The 21,903-nt window shown below is 39.6% G+C and overlaps 1 long non-coding RNA gene across 5 annotated transcripts in view; it reads right to left on the minus strand.

Annotated features, from left to right (window-relative positions):
* Positions 1-12,131: 12,131 nt before the first annotated feature.
* Positions 12,132-21,903, minus strand: part of LOC112819302 (uncharacterized) — a 151,917-nt gene continuing 142,145 nt past the window's right edge. For all 5 annotated transcript variants that reach the window (XR_012378448.1, XR_012378450.1, XR_012378449.1 and 2 more), the window contains 2 exons: positions 15,762-15,787; positions 12,132-12,328 (listed from right to left, as the gene is read on the minus strand). This is a non-coding gene — a long non-coding RNA (uncharacterized lncRNA). The remainder of the gene's footprint in view (positions 12,329-15,761; positions 15,788-21,903) is intronic.

Consider the following 21,903-nt stretch of genomic DNA (forward strand, 5'->3'; position numbering starts at 1 on the left):
AGAGATGCATTGGGTTCAGATGGCTATCTCCTGGAGCTTTTCACTAAAAACATGTATGCAACTTTTTGCTCCTTCTGAATCTGCTACATGTCCCACATTCTCTTGTCCCTAGCTGTCTGGTCTGCAACATTTGCCTCTTGCTTTGGTCATCTTTGTACATGCTTATGAAAGCACAAGCTTAAGTACAGGATCACAAGCAAATGTCTATATAATTTCCATGAGCTTTCTATGAACCTTGATAAGTCTGAATAGTTAGGTTGCTACGGTTATCCAGTTATAAGCAATAATAGTTTGCTTAAAACTTTGCAGTCCATTCCAAATAACACAACTCACAAAAACAAACAAACAAACAAACAAACATGGAATTCACTAAGTATTCATCCTTTGCTCTCTTGGCACCTAAAAATAGGTCAAATTTCTTACTCAAATGTCCAAAGAAATTTTACCTATGTATATTAGGCTTTTTGTCATTGTTTTCTTTTCAAGAACTGGGTTGAAGCAAATCAGGCACCTCTTAGTTAAAGCACTGCAAGTAATTCCAGTGGAAAAAAAGGGCTGCATAATCCTACCAGGCATAAGATAAAAGACCAGCCATGAAAACAGGTGAACACTCAGTGAGCCCTTCTATGTGATGTTTGTATTTTCATGTGCATTGATCTCAACCTTACCACCTTTTAAGTGGTTAGTTTCTCAATTCCAGCAACTGTGTCTCTCTGGTGATTAGGTTGGGACTTGGTATTTGAAGGATTTTCTTTTTTTTTTTAAAGATTTTATTTATTTATTTTACAGAAAGAGACACAGCGAGAGAGGGACCACAAGCGGGGGTGGGGGCGTGGGAGAGGGAGAAGCAGGCTTCCCGTGGAGCAGGGAGCCCGATGCGGGGCTCGATCTCAGGACCCTGGGATCATGACCTAAGCTGAAGGCAGACGCTTAACGACTGAGCCACCCAGGTGCCCAGAGATTTTCTGCAAGTGTTGACAGACTACCCCAGTTTCTTTATTTATTTCCCTGGAAGCTCTTACAGTAGCACTGGGAAACCTAGTCTTATCTTGGAAAAATCATCACTAAAGTTTTCCCTGGGGGGTCTCAGAACTTGAACATGCCACCCCCACAATGTTGCGGGGTCCTTAGCAAACACCATTACTGAAAATATGTGTGTAAGAACTGAAATTCTTACTCACCCAAAGAATGACAAGGGTGCCAAAGGCCAAAAAAGCTGCCTTAGCCATGCAGGCATCAAACTGACTGTACGTTCCAAGTAGATCCTCTTCAAAATTTTCTTCTCCAAAGGCTTTGAAATGTCTTATCTTTTCCCCAATTTCAATTGGCCATCACTGTGTAACTGGACATAATTTCATTTATATGTAAATGAAATTATAGTTTCATTTTCATTTATGTTTTAATTGAAGCTGAAAAGAGTCACTATGTCTGGCTTATTAAAAACTAAACAATTAAGTAGAATGAGTCTCCCTACATAGACTAAAGATAGAATTCTAAATTATATTTATACTTTTCAATTTAATGACATGATCATATTGAATTAGACTTGCGACATTATCTAAAATGTCTAGAGTTTTCTTACTCAGCAAATTTTTAGTCCACTGTCCTTATGAAAAGCTTGGGAACTCATTGTCTCACATTTTCTTTTTTCTCACCCCACATTGATAATCAGAGTCATCACACATTTTCTTGGCAATTTCTTCAAGCAGGAGATAACTGCTCCTTTGAAGACAGGTTGCTGAATGTAAACTTTACCTGGACTTCATGGAGTCACTTATCTCTTATGATTGCTTTATTTATGTTTAAAATAATTTTTAAAATTCCTACCTTACCCTGGATCTTTGTCATGGAACATTCCACTGGTACAATATTACAATAGAAGTTGACCAAACTTGAGTGACATAGACTTCAGTGGGTCTATGTACAAGGTCATGCAATTAAAATATGTAGGGCATTACTTAATTAAACAGATAAATGCTCAGGAACACATAATCAAGTTAAGTATCCCTCTTATGTACTGAATTAACTAAAAATAGGTGACTTGAGTTTAATGTTACATGTAAGCAGCCTAAGGTTAATTTTTAAAATAAATAAAAATAGGGAAACCTAGGTGGCTCAGTGGGTTAAGTGTCTGCCTTCAGCTCAGGTCATGATCCCAGGGTCCTGGGATCCAACCCCCCATGGGGCTCCCTGCTCAACAGGGAGTCTGCTTCTCCCTCTCCCTCTCCCACTGCCTCTGCCCCCCACTTGTTCTCTCTTTCTCTCTCAAATAAATAAAAATAAAATCTTAAATACCCAGAAATTTTGTGGGTCTTATAAATAGTAATAACTGATATTTACATATTAGTTACATTTTTGATGTGCTGAGCACTTTATGTATATCAGACCTCTTTAATCTTTACACCAACTTTAAGTTAGATATTATCATGCCCATTTCACAGATTAAAAAGCTAAGGTACATGAAGGTTAAGTAACTTGCCCAAAGTCACATAACTAGTGGCAGCAGAGTCCAGAGTCAAACTCATGTCACCTGACTCCAAACTTATTTTCTTAATCAGTATGCAATGCTACCCCTAAAGCTTATTCCCAGGCAGTTTCCCATCCAAGCATTATCCAAAAGCCTGATCTTGCTAAACTTCTACTGTCAAGTGTTGTGACAAATTCACATAGCTATGCAGGTTGGAATCCATAGTCCTGCAATAACACCCAAAACTCCTTCTTGCCTGAAAGTAACCAACCGATGGAAGGTCCTGATTTAGAAATGCCAGATTTAGCAAATAAAAATATAGGATGCTCAGGTAAATTTGAATTTTAGGCAAATGCAGTTTTTAAAAATATAAGGATGTTCAGGTTCAGGATATGGTTATGCCCCTGTATCGCCGCTCCTGCTCAGCCAACTAGCCCCCCCTTGGTAGCAACTCATCAGGCCCACTGCCTAAGCAGTATGACTTAATGGACTGAATTACAGGGAAGTCCCTTGTTCAAAAGGTTTCATCCATCTTTTTATATTTTAAATGAAGACCGAGTCACAAAGGGTAAGGTATTTTGATGCCAAAACATCAGCAAAAATTATCACAAACTCCCGGTGGTTATTTTCACTCCCACTACACTCCCGGCCCTCAATCCTCAGTGTAATGAACTATTCAAAACTTCACATTGAGAAGAATGTCTTTCTCATTCAATTGCTTTCTGGGTATTCAGTTTCAGTCATAAAATGTAAAGACCAGATGGACATGGTCTTGGAACATCTGAGGACAGAATTTGGTCCTGGATGTTTTGTGTAGACAGCCTTAAAGCCTACACTGGGGGTCAGGCCAAAACGCATGATTCCATGTAAAATTAATTACCGGGTAAGCTTCCCATTACTGAGTTTACAGTGGCCTTGAAAAATACTGTCGTTTGAGGTATGCCAAGTCAAAATCATGCAGAGTGCTATTTAATTGATGCATTGAGCTTAAAAGCAGCCAACTCTATCAATATTAGCCCTGTGTTGGGCACATTAGCAACAGCTCAATAAATAACTTGTTGACTGATTGACTGAAGGGATATTGGAAAGGTACTGGGTGATTCTCTGCTGCATGACCAGATGTCCTTTACAAGGGTAAACCCAGCAGGGCAACGGAAAATTGCTGAAAATTATTCATGAGAGCAAAAGAGAAGAGAAACACATTATCCGCATTCTATGGTGGATGCATAAGCATTGGAAATGGGAGTTGTCACAACAGTGAGAGCAGAGAAAATGGCACAGGATTGGGAGTTTGAAGGCTTGGATTTTGGTCCTTTGCCAACAACCCTGTGGGAGGCTATGGAAAAGTTCATTTATGTTCTCTCTGGAAGTCTGGCTAAACGTTTTTAAGGACACTTCTATACTTTAATTTTATAATTTTTCTTCTGACTCAGGTTTATATGCATTTAAGCATCAAGAAAGTTTAGCTCTCTGCCTCTTTTCAAGTATTGATTTGCTGCTTTGATTCCTCAACTTTCTAAGCGTATTTCATACTTGAAAAATGTGACATCAATTTCTTATGAATCTCCCCACTTGTAACGGAGTTCAGTTAGTTAGGTTAATCAGTGCAGTCTTAGAGTTGTCATATGATTGATCCTTTTATAGTCATTCATTCTTTTATTCAGTGAATGCTGAAATTTTTGTCAGTAAATAGTTAATATTTATTAAGAATCTGTTACGTATTATTCAATGAACCAGGTGCTGGTGAGAAGTATCTTATTCTCAAAGAGCGTATAGTCTGTGTAGAGAAACAAGAATGTAAACAGAACTTCAACACATTGTGGTAGGTACTACAAAAGAAGTGCTTACAGAGAGCCATGGTAGGCCAAAAGGAAGGTGACCACCTCCTGTCTGAACCAATCAGAGAAGACTGGTACAGAGGAGAGACCGCCTGAGCTGAGCCTTGAAAAATGAGGTTGTCAGAAGGGCTAGAAGAGACATTCCATCAGAAAACACAGTATTATTCTACAACATCATGCACAATTTGTATGGGCTTGAGGATAAAGTGACATTGAAAAGGCTCAAAAGGCCAGGTTTGATAGCTAAAACACCCCAAATGAAGAGGGAAATGAGGGATCAAAACAGAAAAAAAACATAAAAATGTGTTCAAATAAGTATGTTTGTGGCACAAAGATGCAGGAGAGATTAAGAACATGAATCCCCGCCCTACAGAAGATTGTGCTGAACAGCACATGACCTTCCATAGGCCAGTCTTTGGAGCAGACATTTTGCTGTAGCTTCAACCAATGATTCTGTACTGAGTTTCTCATTTTCCTTAAGGCTAGGCCTTCACAAGGCTTACGTCTCTTTGACCCTCAAACTAAAGTTGCCCTTCCTTCCCCAGCAAGTACTCTCCATCATGTGACCCTGTTGATCGCAACTTGTAAGTGTCTTGTCTGTTCAACTGTTTATTTGCTTTGGACTTGGAAACGATGTGGTTCCTTCCACAGACAATGGTCATTTGAGCTTCTGCTTCAGTAAAGCATCCATTTCCTGGGTGCTGCAAAGCAATTGGTGCCTACCATTGTGTCTGGCATATCAAAGCCAAAAATCCCATAGTAACAGCTGGGAGCAGGAACCATATTTTCTCCTGACACTGCACTAACCATCACAACATCTCATATTTCCAGGGGCCTTGTAACCCTTCAATAAATAGTGGTAAAAATGGCTATTTCCTATCTGTATTACATTTTACATCTTAAAAAGCCCTGAAGTTGGCTCCTCAGTCCTAAAGAAACCTGTTTCTTTCTCTCCTAAAATGAGTTAAGGTGCTGGAATGGGAACAGATGGAAAAAAGTGATATAATTAGGAACCAGCAGAAACAGTGGCTTTCCTATTTGTACTGCATGGTTCCTTTCATTGAGTGTAATGTATGAGCTCCACTATAATATGTAATGTGGTCATCAATTTTAATTTTGCTAGCCATTTATTTCACTGTTGCTGCCATTCCCATCCGAATCTTCAAAGGGCATTGCCAGGATGATTAGCACAGCCACCAGCTCTTTCTCCTGTAATATCACTGAATCTGATCAACCGATTTTCTTTGCAACTTAGGATCACAGGTAGAGAGCTCTTGCAATCACTCACTCTGATAATCATTTGTCGAGAAGGACAGATTTTAGAAGAGTAGTAATCACAAATGCATATTCTGTCTATAACTCATTTAATATAATAATAATGCTAATATAACTCATGTCAGACAAATTATTTGGTCCCATTCCACATGTAAATGGTTATAGCACCTTGGATTGCATACTCCTGCCTCTGCTCAGTTAAAACAGGGTTCATATCCTCAACTGAGGACATGAGAAAAAGAAAGCATACTCAAAATTGGCCACCTCACTGAAAGATCTGATGTTTAAATGTTTCACCTGCAAATAACTATTCCAAATGCATATAAAAGCCAGGAGTCCCCTTGTGCACTAATGTTGTGCTTTGCACGTCTTTACTACATACAAGCCAAGTTTATGCAGGAATCAGTACTTAGTGCTAAAAGTCATGAATAAATGTGATTTCAGTTGGTGTTTAAGTTCAAGGAAGATGCTTTTTAACACAAATCTACATGGACAGATTTGCTGAATTATCAACTTCAGTGGATGTTTATAGTCTCAGAGTTCACTGGAGACAAAAAATAAAAAGTCAAAGCATTTTTTTTTTATTAGGCTGGTGGTTATTTCCTTTTCTCTAAAATTTGAAGAAATTCACATGGTGTCTGATTATAACTTTACCATCTGATAAATGTCTTTCCCCTGGGATAGTAAAATATACAAGTGACTTCTCTAGTTATGACATGAGGTTACCAAGGGAAACGAGGCAAACCGTGGGTTCTGAATTTCCTACGATATGTTCAAAGCTAAACAGACAAAATTTCTATGTTGGCATCCTTGCTGGCTGAAATCTACTTCCCTCATTATTTACGGATTATTGTTTTTCCCACCTAATTCCAGTACTTGTTTAATTCTTAAAGGCTCTCATAAAATGAACATAGGTATTGCATCATCTGTGCTCCTGAGATGAATTTACAGCTAGAATTTACTAGCCTTTAATGACAGTAGGAACTCCTTACTGAAATTCATAGTATTGTGAACATAGTTGAAAATTTATGCCACACAGTTCAATTCTTTGTAAGTACTCAGACATACTCACTCACACATATACCCGGAGATTACAAATAATGGCATTCTGCATGGCAGGCAATTGCATTCCGAATAATCAGTGCCCTTTAATATTCTCATAAGTTACTGTGTTTCAAATTAAGACTAACGTAATTGCAATACTCAACACTGTAAGTTAATGGAATTAAGTCCCCCACTGACTTGGAAGGCCCATAAGTAAGAGATGCTCATTTTTGTTCGCCACTCTATCCCCCATGCTTAGGTCAGTGATGAATTATACTAGGTTTCTTTCTTAAAAATTTTGTTTTAAAAAATAAGTAAATAAGTTGTCTAAAAAATTAAGTGGAAAATAATTTCCTCCTTTTTAAATTCCTTTGTGGTAAAGCAGTGTCGAGGTGGATATCATTTTGGATCAAGAGAAATCAAAAATTTTTTTAGGATTTTATCTATTTAAGGGCACCTGTGTGGCTCAATCATTAAGAGTCTGCCTTCAGCTCAGATCATGATCCCAGGGTCCTGGGATCCAGCCCTGTGTTGGGCTCCCTGCTCAGCGGAGAGTCTGCTTCTCCCTCTGCCCATCCCCCTGCTCTTGTTCTCTCTCTGGCTGACACTCTCTCTGACAAATAAATAAATAAAATCTTAAAAATTGTCAGAGAGACAGAGAGAGTGAGCACAAACAGGGGGAGTGGCAGGCAGAGGGAGAAGCAGGCTCCTGGCTGAGCAGGGAGCCCGATGTGGAACTCTATCCCAGGACCCTGGGATCATGACCTGAGCCGAAGGCAGACGCTTACCTGACTGAGCCACACAGGCATCCTGAGAAATCACAAATTAGATTCATATACATATGATACAGACAGTAGCCAGCTGGGCTGGATTTAAAGGTGAATAGTTCCCCTTTACGGGAGAATCTATCATTAACTAAATGTTGAAAAACCACAGTGATTTACAGTTGCTGAAAAACCATAGAGACAGCAAATTATGGTAGCCAAGGAGATGAGTGGGCAAGGGTTGACACAAAAGGCAGAAGTGAATTCAGGTAAGCATCCTGAACTCAAACTATCTGTGGCCCATGTGTCTGAGGGTAATGCACTCACCTGCTTAGATCTAATGACTAAGCATCTCTCTGGTTGGAGATGCTTGATCTATTGTACCCAGCCTGTGGAGAAAAACACACAATGTACCTGGTCCATGGGAAAAATACAGTCCTCCAGGAAGTGTTAACACTTGGTCTGCTCTGCACCGGGTTCATTACTAGGGTAATACCCACATTTTCTCTCTTATGATGAAAACGTCTGAGTTCTACAGCTCATCCTTTTGTGTGTGGTCAGTAGGAAAACAGGATGATGGAAACATTTGATGCATTCTAACGAGACAGTGTCTTCGCCAACTAATTCATGACATGAAACAAGCACTTGATGTTCTCATTCATCCTGCTCCCCCTTAGCCTAGCCTAAGTCCAAAAGTACAAACGAGGTTGACTCCATTGGTCCAAGCTAACGCCCTTATTTACAGCCCCCATCCTTTTATCAGACCTGCTCCAAGGTCTTGCTGAGGAATTCACTGTGCTAATAAGAACTTCTGGATGGATAAAATCCACTTCTCAGATTTTTTAACTAACAAGAAGATGCCTGCTTGTGAACTCGAAATACTATGTTCTGTCTTTCTAAATAATCCCATTACATTTTGGAACATGAAGATAAAAGTAAATGGGAAGGAAAGAAAAATAATAATAAAAAGGAAAATTAAAGTGGAAGAAAAAAAGCTAGAGACTTCACACCTTTGGGGTTTTTCCATCCTCCCAGCTATTTTTGCTTGCTAACTCTGCCATCCAGCACACATCATGGGTGTTGTGTGCGTCTCCGCCTGGGTGATTGACATGGTGCTAGTCACACTGTCAGCTCCAGCACCACCTTTCCCTTCCAAGCACAGCCAGAGAGGTGTCACTGGAAAAGCTGAAACACTGTATGTAAGAGACAAAAAAGAAGGCACTAACTGGGACATCTTGCCCAGGGGAGGGAGGCTACGGGGAAGGCATGTGATCGCATTCAGACCGGTAGGAGGTGCGTGCCAGGCTTGCTGAACTTTGTTTTCAGTTAGCATTGAACTAAATAGAAACCTGAGGATTTCACCGATTGAAGGGACTTCAGAATTTATCTGGCCCAACAACCTCATTTTAGAGCCAAGACATTTATGGTTGAGATATAACCCTTTGAGGCTAAAATGCAGAACTTGACAATCACAGCTATCCTGCAAAGATCAGTGCACAGAAGGCATGGCCAAACTAATACTTTATAGATCCATCTTCCGTTACGCAAGTTGACTTTGGGTGGCTCAAAGACAGAAGTATATTTTAATAGTTACTGTATTAGGGTGCCTGGGTGGCTCACTTGATTGAGCATCTGACTCTTGATTTCAGCTCAGGGCATGATCTCAAGGTACTGGGATCAAGCCCCACATCAGGCTCCATGCTCAGTGGGGAGTCTGCTTGAGCTTCTCTTTCCCTTGCCCTTTGCTCCTCCCCGCACTTTCTCTCTCTCTCAAATAAATAAACAAATCTTAAAAATAGTTACATATTTATTTCCATATGTATTTTAAAAATAGAATCAGTACATTGATTGAGTAATATATAATTTTCTGTAAGTGAATATAAACAAATCCCATGATGTGTCAAAGAGAAGTTGCTCTCTTGGAAATGTGGCTTAGTATTTGCCCTTGATTGTCATTGTACCATCTCAGCCATCTCCTTAGAAATGGAATGGGGCTGAGCTAAAGGCAATTGGAGCTTCCCTGGGGGGCCAACAATGAGGAAGACTTTTCCTAACATCAGAGGTCTTTATTTTTAAGGGAAATTGGGTCACTCACTGAGGTTATGAGAATTCCCCTGGAAGTTTCCCTGGAAAATATTAAACCCAACCTTCCTTGAAACAGTAGGAAATTGAATGAATTCTTCACCTATTTCCATCCATGAGTGTCTGTGATTATTGAGAAAAATGAAAAATGGTAATGCTGCCATAACAATAGTGATACATTTAATATCTAAAATATGTCATGTGGCTGATAAATCAGGTAATAAATTAAAACCTTGTATTAGATAATTCCAATCTCTTATCACAGGCTTTGGGTTGAATAGCAGTAAAACAGGAAAGGAATCAACTTCGAGAAAATCTGGGTTAGGTTTTATTTGGGGGGGTGTATCATTATTATTTCTATAAACTTTGTGGACTTACATTCCCCCTAAATCAGCACAAGTGTTAAATGACAGTATTTTGTCATTGAGCCCAGCCTCTCAGAATGAGTGAAAAATAGATGCCCCAGAATCAGGTCTTATTTCTTCTACCAAAACTAAGATAGATCCTGATAGAGACTGTTGTGGCACTTTGTAGACACAGTTCTATGAGAAAGTCCACTGGATGGACTGCTTGCCACCACTGAGCATAAAATGAAGCCTGGTAAGGATCTTTGGACCACTCCATTTTAGGCACCTGCAGTGTCTGCACCACATTCTCAAACAAATCTTCTGATCGAAAGATGCAATGGTGACATCGTGCCTAAGATTCCTGCCCATGAATTTTTTTACTCAACCAAATTAAATGAATAAATATTGAAAGGGCATCGTATTTGGTGACTGGTTTTCACAAATGACTACAGAACTTTGTTTTTTGCAGGCCTGAAAGATGTGTGATGAGACCCAAGAGATGCCCAGCTACTCTCAGAAAAGACAACCAGAATCCCAAATTTCCTGCTTAGTCACTTCTCAAGAACAGCAGCTGCCTTCTAAGACTTATTCCAAGTCTCCTGGCAGAGGATACACTGCCACATTTTTTGTTTTGTTTTGTTTTTTGGCTTTTGTTTTTTTCAGAATTAGTTTTAGGCCACTAAATATAATTTACATCAAAGCTCTCAGGCCAATCACTCCTAAAAAACTTTCATATTACCAAGACAATGTGTCACCTGCCTTCTGGAGTAATAACATAATTGACCTGTCAAAATACACTCTTTATGAGCATAAAATATAAGTTATTAATGGTTTAGATTCAACTGGCTTTCTCATTCCTAGCTACGCCCCCCCTTTTTTTTATCAGTATGAGATACAAGTCAACTTAGAACCTTATGGAATTAATAAAAGGGCTTTGCTTCTTCTGAAGACGTAGGTCAAGGATTTCTTCTAAGATGACAACTTCTTGGATACAGGATAAAAAAGTTATGAATGAAACAAAAAGATTCCAGGATTAATCCATACCCACAAATTATATGCATATGGGTTTATTATTAGGCAAAAGTCCTCAGTAAAATTTTGTGATTATGCAAGTTATAAAGACAAAACCAGGGACACAGTTAAGTACATACTTTCCTCATTTTTCTTTGTACAATAATCTCTAATCTGCAATAACAGTCATGTCAGCCTAATGACTTCTTATTGAAGTAATAAACATTGATTGAAACTAAGAATTTTCTATTTATGACTCACTATGGCTGTTTTTAAGCATTTTTGAAAGCAACACGCTTTTTGCAAAGTCATCATTTGTTGAATAAATATCAGATGTTAAACGGATTCTCTGGGTTAGATCATCTAGCCATGTAACCAAAAATTATTTCACTTACAGTTCAGCTCATTGTACTTCTTTTCTACTGCCTTTGGTTCCTTTGACTTGATGCCAGTTCACATATTGATGAACGTTGACTTCAACTGTGTGTATGAATTTGGTCTGTTGGGATCTCCTCTCCATGACTTAAACAATGGAATGTCTCAATACTTAATTCTTTGGTGATCTCTTTTAGTCCTGTGGCTTTAAATACCTGCTCTGTGTTGTTGACTTGCAGATTTAAATGTCTGGCCCAGCCATCTCCCTTGGAACCCAGACCTATATGCAATTGTCCACTTCTCAACTCCACCTCCATCCATTTCATACATCTGAAACCTAACATGACCAAAGTAATTGGTTGACCTTCACATCAAACCTGCTTTGTCTCACATCTTCTCCTTCTCTGTTTATAGCAACTCTATCCTTCCAAGTTCTTTGCCCCAAGTCAGTGATTTCATCTTTGAATTCTTTCTTTCTTACATCCCACATTCAACCTGTCAGCAAATCCTACTCTCCCTACCTTTAAGGTATTTCCAGAACCTGAGAACTTCACCACACCTACTGCTGCCAATCTAGTTCAACCTTCTATTATCTCTCACCTGGACTTTTGGCGTCTTTCTGGGGTCCTTTCTTTAATCCTTATGGCTTGTGGTTTAGTCTCACCATACAGTAGCCAGACTGATCCTTTTAAACGTTAAATCATACCATGCTCTTCTCTGCCTCAAACTCTCTAATGGTTTACCATGTCATTCAAAATAATGGCCCAAGTCCCAACCTGCCTACAAGGTTCCATATGATCTATCCCCATCTCTAGCCTCCAACAGTCCTCTGACCAACGTCCTACTACTCTCATCCTTGTTGGAGTCTAGATAACCCGGATTATGAGGAAGGAGAGGAGAGAAGAATAGACTGGAACCACAGACAAAAGTGTTTTGATTCTGTGGGGATTTTTCTTCCCCCCCAAATTTTTGCATGGCTCATTTATGACGACTCCTGTCACCATAAGTTTGGTTGTGAAGAAAATAACATAGTTTCTGGCCATAGCGATGGTGCACTCATTGCCCTCTTCCAGAACAAAGACTTGTCTCTTTTGTCTTTTGTATTGTTGAATGCTCATGCAACACCTAACATATAGTAAAAAAACAAAAATAAAAACAAAACAAAAAAAAACCAGAAAATGTTTGATTAGTCCTAAATTGCTTTATAGAACACTTGGTTCTTTCAACAATTTTAGCAAATAGCTTTTAAAGATGAAATGAAAAGTATCTTGATCAGTTAATGATATATCACACCGGATATCCATACATGCATGCTATTTATGGATGTGTTCACCAACACTGCTATCCCTGTGCTGTTAACCAAGCAGTTCCTAGGCTTCCTTATTAGTGACTAGGACATCTAATGCCAAGTTTTGTGAGTAGTTGAAAAGCCCATTTCTAGACTTCATTTTAAGGGTTTCTGAATGTGGAACTTTCTCAATATGACCCTTTTTTGTGCAGACTTACACCCTTTGTCTTTGAATTTACAGGTAGTTTCCTGATCAAACTTTCCAAGCCTAGGCATCTATATCTGACCAAAGAAATTTCCCAGAATTTATATTTCCTGCACTCTACTGACCCAGGAGAGATCTCTTTCTCTACATATTAAAAACATCATTTATGGGAATAGTTGTTCTTTTAATTTCTGTAACACAAAATTATGCAAGCTTACTGACTAGAAAATTCTCCAGAGGCATTTCGAATGTCAAATTGAGGAGCACATCAGAAAATTTCAGCATGAAATTTCATATCCAACATAATCCACACCAGGTTGTCTAAGAAATTACAGTACTGGAATCGTATTTGGAAAGGTGGTGTGGTTGCGAAATGGCATAAGCATTGATCCTTTTATCAGAATGTAAAAATCTCTTTATAAGTTTTAACCTCCAGTCCTGACCATATGGTGATGGTCAGTGAGATTCTGCAATATTTCAATGGTTTTATAATGTCTCAAACATAGTTCAAGGGTAGCCTGGATGTAAAGCTTTTATGAAGACATATATTTAGGCCCAAAAGACTGAAGGAACGTATGTCTTGTTTTCTTTTTCTTATGTTTCATGTGCTACTAATTTATTTTCTGCCAGGCAAAATAAATGAACACCAAGAAGCAGAATGACAAACCTTAAACTTTTCAAAAAGCAGCCCATTTTTATCACGGTGTCCATTGTATCCCTCGCATGCAATATTCCCTTTGTTTCTAATACTTTTCACTTTGTTCAGAGAATTCTTACTTATTCTTCAAGGAGCAGTTCAGGTGTCAATCACTGTCCTATTTTCTCTGAGGAATCCCACCCCTCCCCCACACAGCCTGGCCAACCTTACAGCATCTCTCGTATTATTGAGTACTACCTGTCTGTGTCTTTCCTACTGGACTGTGACCCTTGAGATGCCAAACACAATATCTTTTCTAACTCCACATTCTCAGTACAAAGTGAATAAAATATTAAACAGGTTTTGGGATTTGAAGGAGTTAAAGCAACTAACATCATAATGTCTTTAGATCAGTCACTCAAAGACCCTTTTATAAAATCTATGCTGTGCAATTGTCAATCTCAAGCAAGTATCATTGTGACTTGAGTGACAGTCAGAAGGTCTCAGCTGGTGAGCAGGTCATGCTCAGTGTGCATTTTCTGGCATCTGGGCTGATCTCATTGGCTGGAATTAACTACATTGGATTTTGGACAGCATTTATAGGAGAAGCTGCCTTAGCAATTTCAGTAACAAAGTACACCGATCTTTCTAAAAGTGGAGTCAAACTACTTATTCTCACCCTGATTTCCTCTCGCAGAATCCCGTTCACAATGAGACATGTTGGACAATAGAAAAATTAAAGGAATCATCAACAACCCCTCCCACCCACTTTTTTATGACAAAACTACCTTGAACCACCAGTACTCAAACCGCCACTATTCTCAAACCCAGCCAGCTCTGGAGGGGACTCAGTAAGCCTTGACCTAGTGCCATGCTTCCAGCACCCAGAAACTAGAGAGTTCCTCCACATAAGCATTGACCACAAAGGGATAAACCACTAAAAGGAAGGCCCTGAATTGAAAAGGAGAGAAAATGCTTTTAACAGGTACAGATACTAATTTCACTACTTTCAGGAGCATTACTTCGTTTCAACAAATAAATATGCACAGCAATATGCTTTCTGGATTTGGTATTCCTGCTCCCTCTGAAGCACAGCTGCAAAGGCAGTCAAATATTTTGGCAGGGGAAGGGGACAGTAGTAGTGCCTTTAAAACTCCTAAAGCACGTAGGTGAGCAGGAGGCAGAGAGGGTATCTCTGGGTCAGGCTCCAAGAACCAGGTTCATTTTATTGATGTGACTGTAACACTATGAGAGATGCTGGGGAGGGGCCATACTGGATTTTTCTGGGGTCCTCAATTGCTAATAGTTATTCACCACTGACACTTGAGCAATTTAACACATTGGAAAATAAGTCTGTTTCAAATCCTCTACACCGCGGAACTAAGTGTTCCCAGCTTGTTCTATTTTTGCTGTTGGACCATTTCATTTGAAGACACACTTGGGGAAGATGACAGCACTAATTTAGCTAACAATATTCATTTTGTTTTCATTAGTTGTTTTTGTAGTCTCATATTTTGATGCTTGATCTGATAAATGCATAATACCCAGAGGGTGCCTCTGTTTGTATTAATAACAGCATCTCATTCACACTTCATCAGTGCTAGCACAGCTCAGCTTCATGGTCAAAGGAGCATGAATCAGAAATGTTCATGAGAGGAGGGACATTTCTAATGCAGATGGGAACAATAGGGAGAGGGTGATGTGAGCAGGGAAGAGAGCCCATACTCGGAAGTACAAGGCACTGTACAGGACTAGCAGGCATGGCTTCTCCAAACAGGTCAGTGACTTGGGCGAGTCACTTAAACCACTGAAACCTCAGTCTTTTCATCTTCATAATGGGTGTAGGTCAGTTATACTACAATCAAAATTCATGGTTCTGTAATTGTATACTTGTATACATGGAGTTTATGATTGTATCAGCTCTGTTTAGCTTAGCGCTGATGATTCTTGTGATTGCTTAACAGAAAATTTTAGAAGGGAGAAATATATGCTGCAAATAATTTTTGTAGTATAAATTTTGTAGTATAAATAATACTAATACGAACCATTTATTGGATGTTTGCTTATGTGACAAGCATTATGCTGTTTGATGCATGTTATATTAATTAATCACCACTGCCATGCTGTTGGAAATACAAGTATTTGAATTTATTTTATTAATTGCTCATGAATGTTGGCTCAAAATGCCTACATCCGGGGAAAATATATTTATACTTTGGTTATTATCCTTAACACATTAGGTGAAATTATCTTTACTTGTTTCCCTCATCAGACTTGATGTTTCTGAAAATGAGGGCCTGAGCCTTATGTATTTTTAAATTCTCAGCACATAACCCAATGTTATATACAGAAAAAAATAATAAACACTGGCTATACATAATTTAATGAATAAGCACTTCTCCAAAACCAATTTATCCTGAAAATTTACCTCCGTATCTCCTCTTTTGTGAGTCTCTGAAAGAAAGAAGGTAAAAAAAAAAAAAAAAAAAAGCAAAGGTTTAATTCTATTAAAGTGGAAAGTGAAAAGCTGAAGCAGAAAAAGAAACTGAATATTTAAAATGTGGTTAAATGTCCACACAAAGGAGGAAATAGTGTTATCAGCAGGAAACTAAATCCTACCAATGAGGTAGGTAGCCTGAAAACTACTTTTTGAAATGTGTATGTTCTTTATCTGATATAATTACAGGAAACATTTTAAGAGCATTTTCTATGTGATGACTTACATTAACCTCGAGTATCTTATCCAATTCTATGATAAAGGGCATTTAAAAAGCGGGCCATTGTTATGATCCAGGTGACCCATGGGGAACTGAGCCCAGTAGCAGTTGAAAGAACATGGCATTAGGAGCAACCAACAAAGTAATCTGGTCGTAAACTATGGCATAAAACGTGAAGGCTTGAAAAGAGGTGGGAAGCGAGAGTTGTACTGTCATAGTAGGATGTCTCCTTGCTCAAGCCCAGGGTGGGTAGCTATGTTGCTCTCATCCTCCTTACTCATCACAATACCAGAGTAAATAATATCCCAGTGTAGCTATGTCTATGGAAGACGAATCTGTAGTTACCCCAGGTTAGATTTCTCATCTCCTTACAGAATGTGTCTACGTCAGTGGCCATGAGTCATACCAAGTAAGTGACCATCACTCCTTAACCAAGCTCTTAAAATATGTACAAAAATAGCTACTTCGCTTAAACCCCCATTGAGTCCTTCAGTTGTCTTTGAATGCTGATTCAGAAGGATTATTTAGTGTTTAAAATCTTCATGCTTTCTTTTTTATTCCTTTTCTTATTGTTTAGGATGGGAGAATAAAGAAATCTAAGTCATATTGCAGGGATTCACATTAGCATAAGCATTTCTCTTTTCTAGGCAATTTAATTGTTCTTATGATTAAGGAAACGAGAATGAAATCAGTCATTCTTTCGCACAATGGGAAGAATACTGTGTAATCAATAACAATTTTGCATAAAGGCATTTTTTTTTTATTTAGGTGGTAGAGATAATATTAAATGGTGACCATCTCTGCATTCCTCCTACTTTCATCAAAAAGCTCCTTGGCTCTGTCACTAAAAGACAGGAGCACCTTGATAGGAATCTGAGCTTGTGAAAATCAATGAACAAAACTCATTGTGTTTTTTTTTTTTTTCCATTTTCTCCCTGCCCCAGATACTCTCCTCTCCCTTTGATGCCTTTCTCTGCCCCAGGAGATTGATTGCCCTGCACTAGCAGGCTCCCTGCCAACTCTGCCCTACTCGTCAGGGGAATGAAAGGTTGGGTTGCCCTCTTCCTCCCTGCTTTGGACGGGGCCCCTTCCCCACCACGGCCCCAGCCTGGCAGCCCCTCTTCCCTGCTCAAGCTCTCTCTGATTCTGGGAACACCAGTTTTTTGCCCATTTTCCTTTAGACCAGAGGGTGGTATCAGCTTCCTGCTGTTGCTTATCTCTCAGTGTCCAATACCCTGTCTGTTCCCTGACCCAGCAATTCATTCCTTCATTAAATTCTCTTCATTGGAGTGGATTCTATTTTCTACTGAGCCTTGACTGATAACAATGGTGAACGTGAAAGCAGACCAACTTAAACATTTCCATTCCAATCCCTCAACTCTGTTGAAATATCTATGAAAAATAACAGCCCTTCTCTTTGTGTAATTGAGGCGGGGTTGAAATAGTTTAACCATCATGCCTGGGTCTCTGTAGCCAGAAGGGATTTTTCATCCTGGTAATCAGGGAGCACAGTGATGTGCATCGATTTTGTATACTAGAGCGCTGCTTCTCCTGGGTCCCACTGTGGAGTCACCCTTCTTGCCAAAGGGAATGGGATATCATACTCCCTCTTACTGACTTGAGAACAGGGACAGAGCGACACTCAGAAGGTGATCAGAGAGCAGGGCTGTTGGAGCCATATTGGAGTCTTGAGACAAAATGAAAAACCAGTAACACTGATCACATCTTGATGTAAATGTTTTATATTTGGTTCATCAGGGCTTTTTGCATTAACTTTAATTGTTAATATACTGAATTTTAAATTTTTCACCTTGCTAACTGAGCTGGTCGGCACCTTCCATTATATCCTGCACCCGAGGTGAGTGCCTCACTGTCCACTCCGTAGTCCAGACCCTAATAGAAAGACTCAGAAAATGGAAACCTCCCTCAATGTGAAAGAGAGCCAAGGTAGGTTATGGTATTGTTATTAAAGAAGCAAACTTGGAGCTTAGGCAGACTTAAGTTTGGATTTTCCCCCTGCCACTTACCAGTTGTAACCTTGGGGGAGTAGTTTAAACTCTCTAAATTTCAATTTCCTCACTGCAGGATGAAGGTGATAGTATAGGTCAACAAACCTGGTCTGCATGCCAAACCCGGAATATTCTAGAACCAAATGATCATTCATACATTCCGCACAAGCAAATTCTGACTGAACTGAAGTAAGGCGATTCATAGTCTTTCTATATTCCCAGTATAACGTGAGTACTGGGCTACTGCCTTAGATCTCACGGTGGGGGGAGGGGGCGACACCAATTAGGTGTAAGTCATATGGACAATACAGCCTGTCTAAAATCTGAAAGTTCTGAATTTTAAAACTTAGATGAGCCTCAGGCTATGGACAGTGATGGTGAATCTGTAATAGCTTTTCATGGGGATTCAATGACACGCTGCTGGAGAGTGCACCACAGAATGGGGGTGCCGGGGGAATACTCACTAGAACACAGGCTTTCCCAGAACCCCGGAGACTCGGAAGCACAGATTCCATTCTGAGGCATCCGGGCCCTGACACTGTTGGCTCCCTGGTGAAAGACTCATCTTGCAGGCACTGAGTTGGGTTCCAGAAGCAAAACGGTTGTTATATAAACCCTTCTAGAAAATGATGCCAAACCCCGAATTTGAAAAGGCAGCGGCATGGCAAGAATGAAGATTTGTCCTCTTTGTGGGCACACTGCCTCAGGCAGCTGCGGGCTCCTATTACATTTTGGGGGAAGCCAGGAAGCTATGTTGAGATGCGCGGCCTATGTTCCTACCCTATGTGACTACTTCTCTTCCAATTAGGTTTGCGGGTTTGGCTAATTAAATCAGGAACTTAATGTAACTTTGAAGTATGTACATGGGTTGGGAGTGGCTCTCGTCCTGTCACCGAGCTGAAACACTGCAGTGCTCGATAAACATTGTCTATTACTGTCATCTTTATCATGATTATTTCCTCACTGGCAACAGGCATTTTTCAGAAGTGAAGCTTTCTTAGAAATCAGTTGATTTACAGTATAATCTTTGAGCAATTGCAGATGCAGAGACCAAAATTTCACCGTAATTATGACTAAAAGCTTGATGGAAGTACAGGGGAAACATCATCCAGTCTGGGTGGGATGCTAACTCTATCAGCAAAACATGAATGATGAAGAGACATCCAGACTGGACCATAACAGAGACCATTCCTTTCCTTGCACATGACTAAGGATTTTGCCCATTTCCAATAAGCATCGGAAGGTAATTTCATAGCCTGTTTTAAATTCTTCAGTGTTCCTTGTTTTTAATTATGTCTAAATTAACTTGGCAGAACAGAATAGTTTTTATTCTACAGGGTGGGTTTAGTCCTTGTCATTTTTTAAACTTTCTACGCATTGTCTTTGTAGTGTCAGATGATTAATCTGGCTGAAGACCCCATCTGTAACTTCAGTCAGACTCTGGCTCTCAGACTGGAGCCTTGAATCTGGGGAGTTACCTGGGAAGGTGATGCAGTGATGATACGAACACCCCTCAGGCTTGCTGAGATTAATGGGGAGTCTGTGTACTGATCAAAATCATCTCACAACATAGACAATGAATGCAAATCACTTCTCTCATGGCATCTATTTTTCTCATTTATAACATTTGGAAGTTGCACTAGAATTTTTTTCAATTCTCTTTTCTTTTTGCTGAACTATAATATTACTTTTTTTAAGTAAGAAGCCAAAATATGATAGTTACAAAAACCGAGGCATTCTGTTTGAAGAAGTCAAGGTGCGGAGCCCACCCCCCAAAGCCCCTTTATCCCCAGGTTGTCTGCTCCCTCCTAGTGCATTTACAAAGCAGTTAAGAATCCAAAGGGTCTTATTAGAATCAATGGGCCAGATGGTTCCTAAGAAAGAATTCTTTCTACTCTAGCAACGGTCTAAATCCACAAATCTTTGAGTTTCGAATAGTTACCATTTACAAAGTGTCTAAGATGTACAAGGCCTGGAGTAAGCATTTTATACACAGTACCCTATTTAAGCTTTAGAAAGACCTTACAAGGAAAGAACCACTTATCGCCTGATACAGATTAAGAAGGGTTTAAATAACTTTGCTGAGGTCACAGAGCCATTAAATGTGGCTATAGAATTCAAGTTCAGTTCGGCTGACCCTAAAGCCCCATATGCTAACCAGCATGTCTATCACAGAATCCAAAAGAGAAAAATTAGCCTCATGAATAAATTTCTAGAAATAGTTTGGCCTGAAACTCAGCTTAAAAGGACCTGGGCTTCACACTGGTTTTTTTCCACTCTGTATAGTAGCTTTCTTTTTTTTTTTTTTTTTTTAAGATTTTATTTATTTATTTGACAGAGAGAGACATAGCGAGAGAGGGAACACAAGCAGGTGGAGTGGGAGAGGGAGAAGCAGGCTTCCCGCGGAGCAAGGAGCCCGATGTGGGACTCGATCCCAGGACCCCAGGATCATGACCTGAGCCGAAGGCAGACGCTTAACGACTGAGCCACCCAGGCGCCCCTGTATAGTAGCTTTCTCTCCCCTGCCACCCCCCCAACTCCCACCACCTCCCCTAATCCCCATTGCATTCCACTCCCCCCCTCTTTTCTCTCCAAACCACCTCTCTAGGTCTCTAGAAATTTATGGCAGGAAACATGGCCACTGGAAGCTGCCCAGTCTCAAAGCTTATACCCTAGCAATCCAGACAGCAAATGCCCAGGGCATTTCTGGACCTTTTCACGGTGGGTCCATTCAAGGGGGCAGAATAAGGGCACAATATGGCTATTACTGCTACAGATGCATAGCAGTCCTCATAGAAGAGAGATGGTAAGGTACTAGCACTCTGAACAAAGTATTAGAAGGTGGGTTCATTTCAGAGAAAGATGGTCCTGACTGGATTTGAAAAAGATTGCTCTTGTTTTTATTTTCTCATTGAAATAATTATTATTAAGTACCTGCTTTGGTCATGCTATAGGAATGTGTAAAAATCTGGAAGTCCAAGTATACAGTTTTATCTAGAGTTTTCCACTCACTACTTGTACAAATTACTACTTGAAAAATGACTTCTCTGCTAGTTCAGTTTGTTTGTGGGATGGTTGTGTTTTTGGTTTTATTTTTTGGTTTTTGATATATTAAATGAAACGGTATTCTTTAAAGAGTTCTTGATCATGAACATTTTCTAGGTTGGTAGATCGGTTCAGAAAATATGAGTAATGCCAAATATAAGTCCAAGTATTGGGGAGATCAAAACATACAAACATTTTTCATATGTGTAGTTGCTTAAGTTTTATATTTGACCTTTTCTACAGTTCTGTTGGATGCTAGTCCAGATGTCATGATGGCCTTACACTTCTGTGCAAGGAAGAAATACATCAAGAGGTTAAGTAATTTGTTCATAACCACATAAGTGACACCATGGCTTGAACTCAGGTCTCCTGATTTAGAGTCAGTATGCGCTGGTCATCTGGATAATTTTCCCTAGCCATCAGAAAGACTCAATTTTAGTCATTGTCATTCTCCATCTGATATAGGTTCCTAGTTCTAATTAGATGGAAACAGAGTAGATGCTCTAGAGGTCTGTCTGCCCCCCCTTCTTTAAAGCAGCTTTTCCTATGGCATTTCCAGGTGGTGTGATCAGTGTTGCCACCTGTAGAAATGCAACCTACCTCATTCTGGAATATCAGTCAACAGAACTTCTAGGTCTGGTCTATTTAACAGTCCATAAAGGGGAACCATGAACACCTAATCCTAATAAGTTCATTGTGTTTTATAGATGGGGGGAGGGGGCATAGATGAAAAGAAAAACACAAAGTAGGCAATGAATCTTATCTGTAATTTGCTGTTTCATTTGCTCCCAGTTCACCT

The sequence above is a fragment of the Callorhinus ursinus genome, unplaced genomic scaffold (genome assembly GCF_003265705.2).
Source record: "Callorhinus ursinus isolate GAN/ISIS: 27379988/994484 unplaced genomic scaffold, GSC_fseal_2.0 scaffold6, whole genome shotgun sequence".
In the NCBI taxonomy this organism is placed as follows: Eukaryota; Metazoa; Chordata; class Mammalia; order Carnivora; family Otariidae; genus Callorhinus; species Callorhinus ursinus.